Raw genomic sequence first — 9,794 nt, 5'->3', positions numbered from 1 at the left:
TTAGAACCGGCAAAACCCACGAGAATGTAGTGATGAGGATAACTTGAAAAACCATGCTCGAGGCGATTTTTTAAAAAGATTTCGTGAGTAGGCAAATTGAATTAGGATGGGATGTATCTTTGAAACCTGGAGGTTGCTCCATAGAGACTGTTTCCTCCAGCTCCCCGTGCAGAAATGCGTTCGACACATCAAGCTGATGAATCTTCCAATTCTTGCTAATAGCTAATGACAGAAGTAAACATATTGTAGTGTGATTTACTACTGGACAAAAGGTTTGCAGAATATCAAATCCTTCCTGCTGATTGAACCCTGTAGCCACTGATCGAACCTTATATCTATCTATAATTCCATCAGGTTTGTACTTGAGTTTGTATACCCATTTACACGTGAGGAAATGAAGATGTTGGTTTATAGGAACCAAAACCCAGGTTTTGTTTTGCATAAGTGCATCATATTCAGTTTTCATCGCTTGCATCCAGTTGTCATTCTTGGATGCTTTGATTTAAGTAGTCTGTTCAATGTATTTTTGACCGGTAAATAAGCATTTTGGAATAGGATGTTTGATAGCGGAGAAAGATAAAGGATTTTTCATGATAGTATATATCACTAAGTTTCTTAATTTTGAGAGTTTCACCTGGTTGAGGAGTATGATCAAGAGTAATGGAAATTTCTTGCAGAGTGAGATCCACTGAATCAGATGATTTTGTATTTCTATTCAATACTAAGGTCGACACTTGATTGTCTCCTTCCACATTTAATATTGGGTCTGGTGTAGGTGATTGAAGAATGTTATCAGTATAAACCACAAAGGTATTATTATCAGTTGCAGAGTTTTGTTCTGATAATAAACCTCTTTGTGTTTTATATATTACTGGGATACTGGATGCTATAGATGAGTACGATCCAAGTATTCCTTTATACTGAGTAAAACTAGATGAAAATGGAAAAGTATCTTCTTCAAAAACAACATGCCTTGAAATATAAATCTTACCTGACTGAGGTGACAAACACCTGTAACCAACATGCATTGAATTGTATCGAGGAAGACACATTTTTTGACCTTGAATCAAGCTTATGTTGTAAATAAGAACTTAGATATGGATAACAAACACATCCAACAACCTTTAAGAAAAAATAATCTGGTTTGGTTTTATACAAAATTTCAGACGGGGATTTGTTTTCTAGAATAGTAGTTGGTTGTCTATTAATTAGTATGTAGCTGTAGCTACTACCTCATCCTAGACATTTCTTGGCATTGAAGCATGACTGAGTAATGCCAAAGCTGTTTCCACTATGTTCCTATATTTACTTTCTGCTTCCCCATTTGTTCAAGAGTATGGGGACATGATACTCGATGAATAATACCTTGGGAAGTTAAGATTGGGTGGAGCGATTGATACTGTCCTCCCCAATCTGACTGAAAGAATTTTATTTTAGTAGAAAATTGATTTTCTTCTCTTTTATGAAACTCAACAAATTTTGATTGTACTTCAGTTTTTCGTTTTAATAGATTTAGCCATGCATACTTACTATAGTCATCAATAAACACAACGTAATACGAAAAACCAAAGGTTGAAAGAATTGGGGAGGGCCCCCATAAATTAGAGTGGATAACTTCTAGAGGTTTATTAGAACGACGAGTCACGACCGAGTCGACTCGGTGCCAACTCGGATTCAAGTAAGGGCACTAGGAGGTAAAAATGCTGATCCGAAGGGGCATTTCCGTCAAGACGAAAAAAGAGACTAGAGGAGGAGCGTTAGGGTTTCAGTGGGTCGTCGCCGCCGTCGCCCGCCGCCGTCGCCATTGCTCGCCGCCGCCGCCTCTGCCGCATCCATGGGCCGCCTTGACCTCCGCTCGTCGCCGCGGCTCGCCTCCGGCCGCCCGTTGTCACTCGCCGACGCTCGCCACCGCCGAGCACCTCAGCTTGCCACTGCTGTCGCTGCCCGCCGATCGCCGTTGCCCACACGTCGCGGGCGCCCTAACCCCAGGGCCTCGTCCCGCCAGCGACTGGCGCCCCGTCCGGACACCACCGACCAGCAGGGACGCCCTCCAGGGTGCCCTCTTCCGCTCCCTTCGACCGCGGCCGATCTGCGCGCGGCCGCCACAGCCTGCACTCGGCCCGCGCGCTACCGACCAGCGGCGACGACCCTTTCCGGAGCATCTCCGCCGGCCAGCGTCCGCAGACGCTCCGCCCGTCCGCCCGCGCGACGCGGGCGCCCTAATCTCAGGGTCTTGTCCTGCCAGCGGCCAGCGCCTAATCCGGACACCGCCGACCAGCAGGGATGCCCATCAGAGGGCCCCTTCCGCCGCCTTCGACTGCGGACGCTACAGCAGGGACGCCCATCCGAGGGCCCCGTCCACCGCGGACGCTCCGCGTGCGGCGGCCGCCCACCCCGGGGACCCGCTGCCCACCATCGGCCAGCACACGATCCGCACGCCCCGACCAGCGGTGATGTCCATTTCCAGGCATCTCTGTCGGCCAGCATCCGCAGGCGCCGTCCACCACTGCCTGTATTGCGGATTCTCGACGATGCTCCCCTGTGGATCTTGAAGCAAAACAAGATGTGGGTCCTCTAGAACAAAATTTATTAACTCATACCCATATAGGGTTGGAATAATCGAACTCTTCCATGTCTAATAGTTTTCGTCGTTGAGCCTGACTAGTACTATGGCTCTTGGCAGAATATTTACAGGGACTTGACCGGCGATGTCAACACTTCTCATAACGGCTGAAGAAGTTGAAGCCGTGACTACAATGGATGTGTCTTCTGACTTGATGATTTGTGGCACTGATACCATGCTGAAATTCATTGAGCCAGGTGCACGAGCATGAATGACGAAAGAAGAGAGGAAGTTGGGATAGATAAAAGAGACAGAAAGAACGAGCGAGGGAGAGAGAGAGAGAATAAGATTTCTCAAGAAGACAAGAGATAGAGATCCTTGTTATTCTGCAAATTAAAGTGATACATGTTGGTTTCTATTTATAATATTTATGTGATACCTAAATTAAGATGTTAAGGTTGTTTAACGATCTGAGACATTAAGAATGTTCAAATGTCGTGTAACAGTTCTGCTGGATCAACTCGTAACCATCTATCCATGTCTTATCTAGATTTCATCATGTACGTCTAACTGTGTCTTAGCTATGTGAAATCCTAACCATCTATCTTTTCTGATATTGAATCCTAGCCACTAGTTCTCTTAACGAGTATATGATATGTGTCCTTATTTTACTAGCCACTAGTTGCTTCACTGATGTGGTGTATCGATGGTGAGTTGAACTCCTTCACAATGGCTTTGGGATGAGAAATTTGAGTTTTGGGGTCGAAAACTTTGGGACGCAAATATCAAAGTCGTTGCGGTATACTGTTGAGTTTGGTGCCTTGGTTCGTCCATGGAAATCACGTTTCCATGGATGCAGAAGCATAGTCGATCGATTCTCAATCGATCTTTAAAACAAAAATTGAAAGTACCTTTTGGGGAACTTGTTCTACCCTTGACTTTGCCACTCAAGATCGTTTTGAAGCTGTTCACTCGTCCGGCCTCTAGAAGTATCACCGCGATCAATCAGTTCTTGGATCTCCACATTTTCTTCTTCAACTCTTCTTGAAAATCTAGAAGATCTCCTCACCATGAAGACACTCTTCCTTGGATGAGTAGAGAAGAGAGTCAAGAAAGGGAGGGGCTCTCAAATCAGGCTCGCATGGGTGCGTCAAATGAGACCCCTTCCCCTCTTATATATTTCACTTAAGGTTTTTCTCAAAAACCCTCCTAAATAAAATATTTCTACCAATGCCCTTATGACCTTGTTCGTGTGACCATCTAGGCCCATGTATCGTTCTAGTTAATAACTTTAATGCACAATAACATTTATTGACCTACATTATTAATCGACTATATCAACATTTAGATTACTTAAATAAGGATCGATTTAACCCAAGCGATAGGTTAAATTTCCGGCCCGTGGGTGCCAAGCTACACCTCGTGTTCTAGAAGTTATCTAGTTGTCTTGAACGCTCTCATGGAACCTTTACCGTCATCGGTTATTGTATATGTATAATCCATCATCTGTGAGAGACTCTCAAACGACTTAGGGTATGGTTTATTATCAAACCCTAATGCATCATTCGATTAGTACTAATGCGTAATGGGGATCATTGTAGAATGCCTTCTCTAAATTTCTTCTTGCCCTGGCCAGGGATTTTCCTGCATTGTCTTCCTCGATTCAATCTCCTCTTATACCGAGGTGGAGGATTCTATCTTGACCACTCAATCATCTCTGTAAGTTTCTTACTACATCCGATCTATAAGTTATTTGAATCCCTTGATTAGAGGCTCATAAGTCATAGTCAAAATATAGTCGTCCACTCACGAGATGTCCTTGGTGTCTTAGGTCAGTGGATCACTTATACAACCGTGACTTGAATCAACCTGATTGGCGTTTAGGCATAATACCATTCAGGGATTCATATGGATCAATTCAATGAACTCTTTCTCCAAAGAACACCCATTATCTGTCCTTAGTGTCGCCACACTAATAGCTATAGGATCAGCTATACTTATCGTATAAGTAGGATCGGCTAGAGCTCTTCTATCAGAATAATTCGATGTCCGTCTCAACTATCCATCGAATAGGAATATCTAGAATACATGTTTAAATACTAATGATCACTGCATTATGATCTCATCATAATTCACTAAGTCATTGCACATATTCATGGACTTCACTATAAAAATCACACAAAATAATAATGAAAACAAATATTTTATTCCATGAACTTAAATAAACATGGTAGCGTGATTGGCTTGACGGCCACATAATATCCATCATCTACATTATGGGATGTATATAATTCTGGAGGAATGGAAAAAATATTACATTAACTAGGCGTGTGCTCTATCACAAATGAAATTTATGCCGTGCATCTAAATATACAAAAAAAACCAAAATTTTGTTAACTTTCCTACTGATAGTACATATGTTTTGACACACGGTATTGAGTCCCGGCTCTTAATCTTTGAAGTCCAATGACCATCTTGCCCCAGAACAACAAGACAAAAAGTCCATTAATCAACTTGCCAGAGAATAACACGACCAGAACTCAAAACTAATTAGGAGAAAGAAATAATTACAATAAAATCAGAATTTAAAAAACAGGTCCACAGATGAGAACATGAAAAAGAAATAATTCAAAAGCCATTGAGAAGAGATAAAAAACAAACATATTAAAAGTAAAAAAAATAGGAGAAAAAGGAAAAAGATAAAAATGGCCTAAAGAGGATCAAGATGACAAAATAAACGACAAAGTGATGATATTGATGAGCACCATATAGCCCAGAGGAAAAACCACAGGTATAAACAAAAGGCCACAAGGAAAACAAAAACAACGAGATCAGAAGGCGAAGGATCAAACTTGAGGAGAAGGATGACAGAGTGGAGAAGATCGGATGATAGAGAAAAAACAAATAAAAAGGATAAAGATAAGGAAAAAATGGTACTGATAATAATAATAAGAGCAACAAAATCCAGAGAAAATATCAAAAGAAGATAGAAAACAGAAAAAAAACCAAAAAGTGAGATCAAAAGGATCATTTAAGCACGAGAAGAGAAAGAACAACATAGTAGAGAAGATCAGACATTGGGAACAAACAGATGGGAAAAGGATCCAGATGCAAAAACAGATGAGAAGGCAGACACTGAAAAAACAGCAGAAACGAGAAGAAAAATGATAGAGCAAAAAAGAGATGTGAACAAAGAAGTCAACTGAAACATCAAAAAATCATTATGAGAAGAGGAGAAAAACAAATTAGAAGAAAAAAAGATCACGTGCAGAAGAAAACTGAAAAAATGAGATTTAAGTTATAAAGCAGACTTTGTTCCACAAAAAACAACAATCCATGAAAAGTATCAGAAAAGATCAAAAACAGAAAATAAACAAAAAAATCAATAGGGGGAAAAAATGACAATGAAAAGTAGATATCCTCGTGACTGATCAAGAGAGATAATAATAAAAACCTGATAAACAATTATTCAGGAAGAATATGAAAGTGAGTAGATAAATGACTGTGGATTCTCTTTTTGTCCATACTTTCAAAGGTAGACTGTGTAAGTAAAAATTGTTTTCAACACTAACAGATTAAAATCTCCATAGAGAAGGATGTATATAATGTTTTGAAGACGTTCAACCTTCATGCCTAACTCGTGGAATGATGCCACAATAACGTATTTAAGTAGAGTTAGATTGAAATTAAAATATTGAAAAATCATTAACCGAATAATTATCCCGTTCATGTTTAAAGATACATCATTTATATAATCTGGTGGAGTTGTCGGGCACATCCGATAATGTAATGCACATAACACCTCAATACTCTCTACATATAGGCTTGATCTTTGGGGTAGCACAACCTTATCACCCCATGAAAAGAGTCTCTCCAATGGTGTACTTGTTGCTAGCACAGAGAGGTACTCCACGGCCAACTTTCTGAGATGTGGATGAGTGCATACACCAGTGACCATCCACCAATTCAGAGGGTATTCACCTTCTCTTCTGGTCCAGTTTTCAGCTTTGGTTTAATGCTAGCTTTGGCCTCCTATATTGTCTTTGCAATTGCAGGAGAATGCTTCAGATGCCCTATAGACTCGTGCACATCCATTAGATTGGGATGGTCGTCATGAGTAGGGGACATATGGAGACAAAATTGCAGGTACACAATGGAGTTTTCAAGGCTTCGAGGATCAATCAAAGCCACGTTTGTTCAGGGATCAAGAAAGGTTGCTGCTGCAGCTCATTTATTACGGCATATGATACTCTCATACTCGCTTGAACTTCATGGCCTCACATGCTTCCCAAATGGATTCCCATTGTGAGCCTGGTAACATCCACATTACGACAAAAATACCATCATTGCCAAATCGTTCCCAGACATCGTTAAGGTGATCCAAAATAGTATTGATCATGACAAGCACCAGAGTTGTAGTGACAACCTTAGAACTACTAAGGAGTTAGTTGCCTCAAGAAATACTGATAATATGTTACAAAAATCTTTAAACATCATCCACTCCCTAACCTCTAAGATGTAATTCTTCACGATCGTCGATATGAGCACATGCACTATCTATGTTGCCCCGTAGAATAGTTTACGTCAAATTCCATCTTGTTGCGCAGTCTAAGAGTGCTTTGTTATTGTTTGGCTTCCCAAGTGGCTTGCGTATTTGCGTGTAGTGTGGCCTCTTTTGAGGTGAACGAGATATAGCCTTTACAAGTTCATGAACTGATGCTACTTCCTCCCCGAGGGAGGTCCTACTACGCCTATATGATGTGTCAATTAGACCTCTGTCTTCATTAAACACATACGCCTCTACTTCCTTTGTTGTTGTGCAAAGGCTTTTTAAACCCACCTGCACGATCAGGCCCCGGACGCCCGCGCCCTCCCCCCTGGCCACCCGCACCCGCCACGCGCTTGGCTGTCTGCGCTAGCCACGCGCTCGGCCGTCCGCGCCCAACTTGCCCCCAACCTACCGTGCCCACCGCACGCCTGGCTGCCCGCGCCCCTTGATCGCCCCTGCCTGCTGTGCCCCGGTCGCCTGTGCCCGTCGAGCCCCTGGCTGCCCGTGCGCGCCCGCCATGCCCCGGACGCCCTCATAGCCACTTGTCGCTGCGCATGCCATTTAGGTTTCGGGGCGCTGCCCCAAACCCCGCAAGGGGGCGACTCCCCCCTGGACCCCTTGCCAACTGACCGCATAGTTGGATCATCGACACCCTATCGAAGCGCACGTCAATCGTCCCACCAACGACGCGTCGAGAATTTCCTGCAGCCTCTTCATGCACTATCTAGTGCTGAGGTACTTCTACACTCTTTGGTGTTCGTGTTCTTCTTTCAGTGTTCTTCAAGTGTTCCTCCACCGCCGTCGGATTTGATCGGATTTAGAATCTTCAAGTGACTAGTTGAATAGGTCTTTGAATCTTCTAGCGATTGTCATTCAGATTTATTGAATGTGTTGCTTTGTTTTCACTGCGGTGGCTGTAAGACAGTACTCCCACCCTCGACGAGGAAAGGGGATGCACCATCATTATTTTCACTGGATTTAAATCTTCGAATTCGATCGTGTGATTTGTGCTCTATTTTATCTCATCCCTCCCCTTGTCATCCTAGTATCTGGTTCCCATTGTCACCCTGTCCTCGTCTCCTCTAGCCATCCTGCATCACCCTGTCATACCCTAATCATCCTGCATCAAATTCCCATTATAACTAAATAAAGGAATTTTGCGGCCGTACTTTTAGTAAAATGAAATAGATCATACCCATTAAGCACTGTTAAAATGCTGCTCTCCCAACTTGGGAATGCGCGCATGGGATGTGACGCACCAGACGTGCTGGGACGGATGACGAGCCATGATGGGCGGTGACGTGAAAAAAAGTTTCGTCACATCACTGTCCCGTCACACGTCCTGGAATTTAAAATAAACCACACACGTTCGCATCATGCATCCCTCTTGCGGCATCCCATCACGGCCCTATCACCGGACGACTTGACCACCACGTGGGATGGTGATTTTCTATGCTTGTTCTCAGGTAAATATGGAGGAGAGAGAACCGGAGGGCATATCTTCAATTATTTTTGGGCGGCATCCTTTTGCGCGCGTAAATTAATGCATGGACTTTTCGGCAAAATACCAAAAGATCTAGTTAGCGATGCCACATGGCAAAGTTTCCGTCGTCGGAAAGCTTCAATATAACGATTTTTAAGCTTTTTTGACAATTTTTTAGGTTTCGAAATAAGCCGCCAGGGCCGTCATCCATGACATGCGTCCCGTCATGTCACCCGTCCAAGGCCCCCGTCACTGTCAGGGGTCGCTAATTTAGTTGCTGTCACCATGACGTCTGACATGACAGATGACGGTTGTCAGTCCCCACTTCCAAGACTGTTACATGCCATTTACAGCCTCACAGACAGCGAGTTTCCTGTAAGAAGTATCATTCCTCTAGTTAATGCCATTCCGATAGATTTCCGGATGAAGGCCTCTTTAGTCGTAGGTTGAAAGTGGTTCTGATACAGTGAAAAGATCCGCCATATTGTGTGGAGAGAAAATCGCAAAAGAGAATGGAGATAGAGAAGGAAGAAGACGCCTTAGAAGTTATTAATTCATTGTATTCCACCTCTTAGATCGTACGTAGGTTTATTAATGTAATAGAAAGTGGTCAGCCATTATTTTTGTCTACGCATCCTAACTATTGTAACCAATCGTTCTACATTGGATCCTATGACTCGCTTTAATCCTAACAATCTCTATCCTGTAACCTACATTAAATCCAAGCCTCCCATCTGCATCGAGCATATAAGGGTATATGTTCAAATATTACTAGATACACATGATGTAAAATGTAATAGGTATGGCGGAGGCGTACATGGTCGCCGAGTTGAATTCTTCAATACCGAGCACCGTGTTTCCTCCCATTAAAAAACCTTCGTATTTCTGGCATAACTAATTTGTGGACCTAGATTGATGCATATCTATAAATACCCACGTTCCTTGAAATTGTATTTTATTGACTCCACCACCTAGAAGCCGTTCATTGATTACCCATCTATCCCTCTATATGGAACGACAGAAGTGAATTTTAAAGGTCATATACAGACCCACTGCACGAGCTGGACCCCGTCTGGGTCTGACTGCTATCTCTATACTCCGTTATTGCAATTTAAATGTTATCACTCAACTTTGCAGTCGGCCACGGCCTTGGCCTTGCAATCCAGTACAATCATTTCCTTTAATCATTACCGAAGCGA

General features: G+C 42.8%; 1 long non-coding RNA gene across 1 annotated transcript; it reads right to left on the bottom strand.

The window, feature by feature from the left end:
- Positions 1–1,572: 1,572 nt before the first annotated feature.
- Positions 1,573–3,698, bottom strand: LOC144713203 (uncharacterized). The gene is made up of 2 exons (XR_013583979.1): positions 3,475–3,698; positions 1,573–2,801 (listed from the first exon to the last, which is right to left on the bottom strand). It is a non-coding gene; the product is annotated as an uncharacterized LOC144713203 (long non-coding RNA).
- Positions 3,699–9,794: the final 6,096 nt, after the last annotated feature.

The sequence above is a fragment of the Wolffia australiana genome, chromosome 15, assembly GCF_029677425.1.
Source record: "Wolffia australiana isolate 7733 chromosome 15, ASM2967742v1".
Lineage (NCBI taxonomy): Eukaryota > Viridiplantae > Streptophyta > Magnoliopsida > Alismatales > Araceae > Wolffia > Wolffia australiana.
Note: the sequence above shows the minus strand (reverse complement) of the source record. Positions and strands in the feature narration are given on the sequence as shown.